General features: G+C 34.6%; 1 long non-coding RNA gene across 1 annotated transcript; it reads left to right on the forward strand.

Annotated features, from left to right (window-relative positions):
- Nucleotides 1–2,836: 2,836 nt before the first annotated feature.
- Nucleotides 2,837–3,688, forward strand: LOC135130515 (uncharacterized). Its single transcript, XR_010280802.1, has 2 exons — nt 2,837–3,070; nt 3,376–3,688. It is a non-coding gene; the product is annotated as an uncharacterized LOC135130515 (long non-coding RNA).
- Nucleotides 3,689–10,014: the final 6,326 nt, after the last annotated feature.

Below are 10,014 nucleotides of genomic sequence, written 5' to 3' on the forward strand. Positions count from 1 at the left end.
TTTTGCTTATTATTTTCCTCTGTCCACTTTTATGTACTCTACAACGATAATTGTATTTCTGTATTTGGACTAATCTTACAAATTGTATATAAATGTGGTTATGTTTGTTTTTTAACCTAAACATGACACAATTATAGGTGAATTCTAATGTACTACAGTATTTACCATTAAAATATGTTAGAGTTAAAATACTTTAAGAAGAACACCACTACAAGATCGCAGTAGATGTAGAACCTATCGTTGTTTCATGGTTTATGAATATTTTTTAGAATTCCATTATTGCAGAATGTAAATGTCACTGGCCAAGAGCAGTGGCAGTAAATGACATATTGTGTTCTCAAAATATAACCTCCCTATTTACAACTTAAGCCAGGTGTGTTGCCATTTAATTTAAAATTCATCATAATGCACAACCTGTGATCATGAATAGGTAATAATTAATAATTCACTACTAAAAGATAAGAGAAAAAAAAGTGACACACGGGTCCATTCCAAGTTAGATTTGCGATATCGCAAGTCCTCGTCGTAATCGTTGTCGCATGTTCCATAGCCATTTTAAATTTTGAATATTGTTTTCGAGTTTTTTTACGTCTGTCACTTCGGACGTTTTATTTTAACACATAAAAAATGTGGTGGGCAAACCTAAAATGAAATATTCGTGAATTCCCGGTCAGCGACGCTAATTACGTCTCCTGGTTTTGATCTGTTTATAACCTGTGTAATTAATAAAAGAAGACTCGGATCAAATGTCATCTATAAATTTTGTTGTTAGTTGTCATTTGTAAACAAAATCCCTAAATTAACTAGAATGATTTTCATAGTGTACTGTAGAGGTGCTAGATGTTCGAGTACGTTTAAAGTTGCTAGATTAGATACTTACTTATCTAGTGACTTTAGAGTAGGTTCTTCCATGGAGCTACGCGATTCCAACCCACTAGTGTATCAAACCTATACAGCCTGTTATTGAAAGGTACGTACAAAATAAACTCGGCAATTGGTCTCGAAGTATAGGTGCTAAAAGTTAAAAAAAGTTCAGGTAAAAGTGTTTACAGTTGCTAGGATTTACTAAAATAAATTAATTTTACCTATTTATCCTTCAGTAGCGTCTAAAAAGATTGGATAAGGGTTAATTTTCCCCTTAAAATTTTGATAAGACAAAATAAGTTTTTCCGACTTCTTAGACTTCGCGAAGAACTGTCCATTTTGTTGTACGTACCTTTCAATAACATCCTGTATATGTAATACCACCATAGATTAATATAGATGCGACATACAGGTTGATTTTGCAAAACCACCCTTATTGACATTGGAGTCCTCATGCGCCAAATTTAAATAGTCGATCCCAATGAAAAAACTTGTTTCACTACAACTCTTCGCCTGAGAACTTGTTTGATCTACAGGCCAGAGCGCGCTCAGGCCAATGTCGACTCTAAGCGTTTAGAACCGATTTGGTTGGTTTGGACTATAATTTCTGCAGGAAATAGTTGTTTGATCGTTTTTTATAACGACTAAGTGAATATTTTTGGTCCATATTTAGATGATTTTACATATTTACATGATTTAACTAAGACTTAATTTTTTATTTGTGTTTTATACTAGCAAAACGTCTTAAACTAAGAATATTGTTGAAATCGTAATAACCCAATGGATTTTTTCGGGAAAATGTTTTGAACACCGAGAAATTGTGTAATTGTAAAATCCAAAAATTGAATAATAAATAGGAGTAAACTGAAAAGTCCCCAAACTAAAATTTCGAAAAATTGAGAATTCGAAAGTTGGAACAGCAAGAAATTATGGTCGAAACCGGTTAGGACGTGTATCAGATCACGGATCATGGCTTATAAATCAAATCGTTTCCGAACGCTTAGAGTCGACATTGGCCTGACTGCGCTCTGGTCCGTACATCAAACAAGTTCTCAGACGGTGAACTGTAATTCGTGTGACCTGAATTAAAGTGAAGAAAACAGTAAGCAGCTTGTAATATTCTGGTAAATCTAGTGTTAATTTGTCGAAAGTAAAACGCGTCGTTAAAAATATTAGGTCATGTTTTCAATTGTAGTTAATTTTATTCCTAGTTAGAAACAAACACTGTTGCCAACATAAGTCGAGGAGTCCTCAACCAAGAATATCATACAGTAAGGACAGCTTTTGAAAGCCCCATAAGAAATACACGTAACGAACTAGAACAACAATAATCGACAGTTGGGTAAGGACATGACCTTGAATTTTGGCTTGAAACTGTAGTGGCGAACCTTGTTACTAAATAAAATTTACCACCCTGTCAACATTGTGCGTCATATTTGACATTTTAGATGTTCGGTATTTAATATTGTAACTGTGATTTATTATTTTTACTGAATAGAAAATGCGCGTTCGAACAAATAAATAGAATAAATAATCTTGTGGAAACTGTACACAGGGCACAGGGGTGCAGTATGCTGGTATGGACACAGTTACGAGGGCTGCTTTTATATATCGGCCACATGAAGGTAAAATTGAGTTGGTAGAAAATAATGAAGCAAATCGTTGTTCTAGGGCTGCAACATAAAAGGTGAATGCTTCATGTAGCATCTTAAGCCCGCCACTCACGTTCCAACGCCGCAGTACAATTGTGTTGGATACGACGAAATTGAAGTATTTTTGAACGTCTGTGTATGCGATCAAGTAAATTGGTTGGCTGTGTACGGTTGGTGAACAAGTCTGCCTGCAGCAGTACAATCGTGTTGTATTGAATGGAAATTTGATCATGTGTGGACATGACTCGACAGTGTATGTTATTCAAACCGTGAGAGCAACTATAAAAGTACATTTTCGTCATTTCGTCGGACATGTTGTCATCACGATCGCAAATTTTTAACTGCAAGGTTGTAACGTGTGTGTGTACTGCTGCTTTTTAACAGAATTGTACAACAGTTGCATCCAATACAATCGTACTGCAGCGTTGGAACGTGAATTGCCAGCTTGAGGATTACCAAATGTTGGATCATCATCAAAGGCGTTGAAGTGACAGAGAAGTTTATCATATATGATGACATTACGTGCAACGGCAAAATAACTACATGTTTCTCAGGTATATTTCATCCAGCATTTCTTCATTAAGTATCCACAGACATAACTTAAAGAAATTTGTTCCTCCATGTCCAGATGTCTGTAGTCTGTCATATTTACTTCCATAGATTTATGTGCAAAAGTTGTTCAGCTTAAAACTGTATTAATAATTTGACACTGGTTACTTTCTTTAGATTCAATTGCTAGTAAAATAGATCCTAAATCATTACAACTATTGGAATTTTCACTGTGTTGTAAAAATTGCATACCAAATAATTTTTTATTGATTATAGAATAATATAATTCTTTATATTTCTTATCTTACAGATTCCAAGGGAAATTTAAAGAAGCCCCTGAAGCAGGTTTTTTCATTGTGCCTGCAATCACGAGGTGGTCTACCACTGTAGTTCATGTTACTATGAAAAGGTTCTCAGAATCACTTCACTAATTTAACTAACAACAAAAATTCAACCAAAAACATCAAAGTACTTTTCCCAAGGAAGATGAAAACAACAGCGTTCACTTTCTGACTCTTCAAACGGTTCACACTTGGCGAAAATTGAAGGTAGTTGATACGTTTATGTTGAAATTAACTCGGTAAAGTGACTTTTATTAATGAATAAAATAAATATAAGCACAATTCTTTTTTATTGTTCAAAGTGGTATTTTCTTCGTAGTCTTCATACAACACTCCAAAAAATGGTTTCAGTTTATTAATATTCATCCGATGTTTATATCAGTTCCTTTTACATTGTTTGACGGACGAGCTGTATTTGTAATTTAGGCAACCAATATTCCACTTCGTTTCAAAAATCCCGCCTAATCAAAACGGTTGGGTAAGGACACGTTGTTCCAATATTTGACGAGCTGTCTCTACTGTATGATATACTGTGCCTCAACCGTCATTTAATTTAAACTATGACGCTTCTCTATGTTCTTTGGTAATACCATAGTTTAATCTAGATGCGTTAGACTGCTGGCAAAATCACCCTTATTGACGTTGGAGTCTTCAACCGCCGAACACAGGCGAACTTTCTAGTTTTAATATAAATTTTGAGATCATATTTGGTTATAACAAGACAATTTTTGTGTAGTACACGTGTAATTATAAATCTAACTTTCTTTGGAATTGTCGATTTGTCAAAAGTAAAAAGCGTCCTTAAACCGTCTTCTGATTTAAACTACAACGTTTCTCTATGTTCTCTGGTAATACTATTGTTAGTATTAGATCTAATACTACTATAGGCCCTATTGTTGAGAATCCACTTTGTCTTCCTATCCAGGGAGTAGCATTGAAAAATATTCGTAAGTTAGCGTTGTTTCCAGCATTAGTTGCCCCCCTTTTTTTTAAGAGACTATCGGGTGCTCAACTGAAAAAATCATCAAGTTAGTTTTCCTCTTTTGATAGAAGAAAAACATAGCGAAAAACGCATGTGTTTTATTAATCCATAATGTTCGGTATAATTCACATTTCCGCGATGTTAGCTGTCATCAATACATATTTTATCTATACTTTACAATGTTTACAAAAGATCAAGACCAGTTTGATGAATTCTCCAACTAAACATTCGGTATTTAAAAATTTGACTGAAATGACGTCATCAATTGTTAGGGAGGGATGCCATCAGTCAGTTTTTTTTAAAGTTCTGTAGTTCATTTAGCATTGAATTTTAGTATCTGCTGCCTGATATCTAAGTACACTAAACTATAAGATCATTTACAAGAACTTCGCCGCAAAACAAGTCGAAACGCAACCAACAATACAATTTATAAAACCTTTGAAACTATAGTCATCCACAAACTAAAGGTAACTTTCATCCATGTTTGTTCATATTCATTATTTAAAAAAAAAAAATGCCTAATTTTACCACATTAAAACAATTTATGAAAAATTGTAGATTAAAATGTGGTCACCGAATTTGAATTAAAAATTTTGTGCTGAAAAAAAATTAACTGCAGCGCGAAATCGCATTTGAATAATTTGAATTAAAAAAAAAATCAGTCAAGAAAATCGTTAAACATAAGCAACGATGTGCACGTTTAGTTTGTAAAAAAGAGGAGAAATGAGGTTTTGGGGGGAGTTGAATTGCTGTGAAAAGAGAAATTTTGACAAAATAACACAAGAGGATCGCCCCGAAGTGCTCCACCGAGAAAGTGGTTGTGTAAATTTGCGGGAAGTAGTATGTAAGATCGCAGAAATGGTAGGTGAATTTTCAACCGACGCTAACATGTTGTGTAAATTTGTTTTATTGTTCGTAAATTCACTGTTCATGTCAGGAGTTTACTCGTTAACTGGTTCTAACACAATTTAACAGTCAGGAGTTTGTTTAGATATGGCACTTGTTAGGAGATTTCATGAAATTCATTTAGTCAGGACACATCTTTTGTTTATCTAATAATGAATAACGTTCCTGGATGCTTATACTTAAGTGTTACACTATAACACTTGCTAATTTCACACAAGATTGCTAATAGTTCTTTTACGGCAGTTAAAATTACCCTAATGTTATCCCACTCTGGGAAAAGGACCGTGAAAGTATGGTAGAATTAATAATATCGTGGACTGATATACGGGGAGATTAGAAATTTTTCCCTTTAGGCAGTGATCATCATTATTATTATATGTATCACCGATGTATTTTCTCGCAGTGTGGATAATTACATTACCGAGGAGCATTTCTCGCAACGCCTGATACATTTTGCGTTGTTTATTTATCATGTGTTTTGTTTGGGATAAGGTGAGGACAGTGCTCGATATAAACCTTCAAAGTTAATGGTTTTAATTAGCTAGTCACTTGGAACAAGGCATCATTTAACATAATGTAAACTCTTTGTTTGAATCGTCGATAAAGTGTGGCATAATTTAACGTAATATAAATTTTTTGTTTGAATCGTTGATAAAGTGTGGCATAATTTAACATCAGGTAAATTCTTTGTTCTGGTAGCGGCCATGTTGAAAGAGTATTTTCCAACCTAACACATGTTTAGACTGTAAAATCTCGTTGAACAAATTAACAACATTGTGGGTGATGAGGGACGTGCATTTTAGTCCTTTGATTTACACCATTATTTGCACAATGCAGCAGGATTGATCTTATTTCTGGACGCATCTTTTTTGGAACGACGCATTTGTCCGACGCCAATTTGGACCTCCAGATTGTCTGCCATGGACCTAAAATATTAACCTCATGTGATTTTGTAGGCTTTACAATTTTTCTCTATCTCACAGTTTTTAACTTCAGTAATTGTCTTTGGTGGACAGAAACACGTAGAGGAAGCGGAGTGCGCGATTCCTTGTCGAACTAGAGGCCGCGCCATCTGCACAAAAGGCGCAGGTTTAAATAGGAGTTAGGGACGGTCGGGATAACGTGACGCTCGCGGCTTGGCCCAATAGCCAAGATTTCCAACCACGAGTTTGCTACCGTTAATTCTTTGTTTTTGTCAGTGGAGGAATAAATAATTATTTGGTGTTTTATTTAGCGGTTCTTTTCCAACCTTGGGGTCCACCACTTGCATCTGAACGCATTTCGCCACAAAAAAAACATAAAACGTAGGTTCCAATTTGTTAAACGATCACAGCCAACTCCAAATTTTTGAATTTTTCGCGGGCTTTCACATGCCAATTTAAGGCAGGATTTTTTCTTTCAAAAATGAACTGTGTAAAGCCGACGCACAATGAAAAAATAACAGGAAAAATTCATGTTGGCAGCGGAATACCAGTAATGTCACCTTTCTTAGGTTGTCAGTCTGCTAATTGTCATCTAAATCGACATTTGAATTTTAAAACTCCATACTCCACAAACATGATTAAGGAGTGAGTGAGCTCGAGTGAGCTTGTACGCAGTATCTTTTCTTTGACGTTCTTGAAAACAATCTTAACAGCGTTAATCTCAACGTGATTTGATAAGTCAAAATATCAAATTGTAGAATAGTTACTAAAAAAATTAGTAAAATTCGCGTTTAAAAACATGGCAATAGAGAAAAATAAAAAACGTATTTTATTAAATGGGTTAGCTTTTTTTTGTTTTAAAACGATTTTTTTTTATTTTTTGACATTTTGTTTGTTGTCATAAACATTTAACAGATTTAATTAAATAAACATTTCAAATGTACTTCTTTTCGTAAACTGGCAAGTATTTGTTATTTAACAGAGTCAAGATTTTCTTAAAAATCCCAAAAAATTAAAATTTGTGGTTGCGCCATCTTTGGGTTTAAATTTAAACTATACGGATGACAACGAACACTTCAACAACATGCTACCATAACGTCAAACTTTCGAATAGAGATTAGAATAAATAATTTTTTTGACATGTTTTATGATACGGTTTTACACTTATATTTTCTGCTGCAGTTGTCAGCATGGAATTGGTAATATTATTCACTAAAGAAATTTATAAAAAAATGTCTTTGATGAATTTATATACAGTTCTAAAATTTCAAAATGTCTGCTCTTTATTCTAACAAAAACTAACATCAGTCACATCAAACATCTGAAAATGATAATTTTAAAACAAAAAACAATCTGTTTTAAAATAATTTTAAAACAAATCGTTTATTTTTCACTAACATCTCTTCATTGTAATATTTGTCCGCACTGACATTTAAGTTGGCTACAATGAATCTTGAAAATTAAGCACCACATTTGATTGGTGGATTTCGTGGCACTACATTTAAAACACGAGAAAATCAGCACAAATGATTCATTATTGCCAACCTAAATTAGCATTTTTTTTTATACCCGATAGCTATGGCTGAAACTGCGTTTCAATTCCCTGCTAAAGACCAAGCAATTGTGATGAATGCAGTAAGTGAATTAAAACTTACTGACTATGTCATTGCGATTGGTAACCTGATGACTCCTAAAGATATACTTTTTGCATCTCGTATGTCCAACGATCGAGTTTGTATCTACTTGAGTAACAAGGCACTTGTAGATCAAATAGTATCTGAACAACCTGCACTCATTATCAACGGGATTGAAATTAAAATTCGTCGGTTATTAAACCCAGCTAAACGTATCATCTTATCCAATGTATGCCCCACGATTCCTCACTCCATTGTTGAGAATCAAGTTAAAATGTTGGGTTTTACAGCTGTCTCGCCTATGACTTTTCTCAGAGCCGGCATCCAGAACAGTGCTTTTTCACATGTGCTCAGCTTCCGTCGACAAATCTACGTACAACCTTCATCTATCAGTCTCCCATCTTCTGTCGTTCTTAAGTATGATGATACTAACTATAGACTTTTCTTAAGTTTCGACGATGTCTGCTTTAAATGTAAAGCAGCTGGTCACTATGCAGTTGACTGTCCGAATGTCATCGAGAAATCCACTTCTATAGTTTCCCCCTCTGAAAACGCCAAACAATCTGTAGACCAAGTTTATCCCAGTAATAAACGACAAACTACTAACGATGATCCAGATGAAGTAACTCCTTTGGATCTGACTCCAATGTTCCGTGATAAAGATGCTCGTGAAAAGAGAAAGCCCAAAAAAATGAAAATTAGTGACTCACTTGAAAGTCTCACGCCTACATCTGAACTGTTGTCACCTGTTAGACAATTAATAGACAATTCTGGGGTACAGTATCCCGTCGACTTCAACCAGTTCGTAGAGTTTATGGATAAGGTGATAGGAGATAGCAACGTGATGGATCTTATTAACAAATACACAACTGATGTACAGGGAATGTTAAATTTGTTATATGACGTATACCCTCTTGTAGAGCACAAAAGCATCAAAAATAAATGTTTAAAAGCCCAACGTAAACTGAAAAAGGCATACGCAAACTTTGTAGATCAAACATCAGCTGATCCCGTTCCTCCAACCGAGTCGTTTCTAATTTCTCCTCTTCAAGATGAATACTAATAACTTTTCTAAAGCATTTTGTAACCCTTTAATAGCATATACTAACATAGCATCTTTGCCTGCAAAATATGATGAATTCTGTTCTTTTGTTGTCTCGAATAAACCCGCTATATTTTTAATCACTGAAAGTTGGTTAAATGTAGCAATACCCGATTCTCTATACTCTTTACCAGGTTATTCAATATACAGAACTGACCGAAAAGGTAAACGTGGTGGGGGTGTCTGTATCTATGTATCTCATTCGATTACTTCTGTATTCAAAGTCACTCCTCTTGATGTCAACATTGATAAAATTGAAACTCTCTTTCTTAATTTCAAAATTAACACTAGTTCGCTTCTACTTGGGTGTATTTATAGGCCTTCATCTACTGTTATTAATGATGACTTAGTGTTATTTAATACTCTGGATCGCTTATCTGAAAAATACACTCATTTATTGCTATTTGGCGATTTTAATATGCCCGAAGTAAACTGGATGTCTTGTCTGTCTAATCCTCGCTCCACTTCAGAGCAATTGTTGGTAAAATTATTGCAGAATTCGCATCTTGTCCAGATGGTAAATCAACCGACGAGGTATAGACAAAACCAAGATCCATCCAGATTAGATCTTATTCTATCATCCGACGAAAATCTGTTCACAAACATACAGTATTTGGATCCGATTGGTAAATCGGACCATGTAGTTATTTCAGGACAACTACAGTTATGCTACAAAGTGATACCGCGTACGGTCGTCAAAAATAAATCCGTCATTAATTTTGTTGAAGTTAACTCCGAATTTGCTAATCTAGACTGGACTTCAATTTTAACGAACTCAAACATTTTGGAAAATTGGGCCGTTTTCAAAATTACGTTCAACACGGTAGTAGCAAAACATACGGTAATATTTACATCGAAAAAATCTGGTACAAAGCCGTGGATCAACTCGAGAATATTAAAAATGGTTAAGGAAAAACGTCGCCTTTGGAAAATTTACAAACGTTCTAGAAATCAAAGTGATTATGTATCACACCGAACATATTCGAATAGATTGTCGAATACAATAAAGAAAGCTAGAATTTCATTTGAAAATAACGTTGCTAACTCAAAGGATCCCAAAC

The sequence above is a fragment of the Zophobas morio genome, unplaced genomic scaffold (assembly GCF_036711695.1).
Source record: "Zophobas morio isolate AGI-343-1 ecotype UQ-CSIRO unplaced genomic scaffold, CSIRO_AGI_Zmor_V1 ptg000017l, whole genome shotgun sequence".
Taxonomy (NCBI): domain Eukaryota; kingdom Metazoa; phylum Arthropoda; class Insecta; order Coleoptera; family Tenebrionidae; genus Zophobas; species Zophobas morio.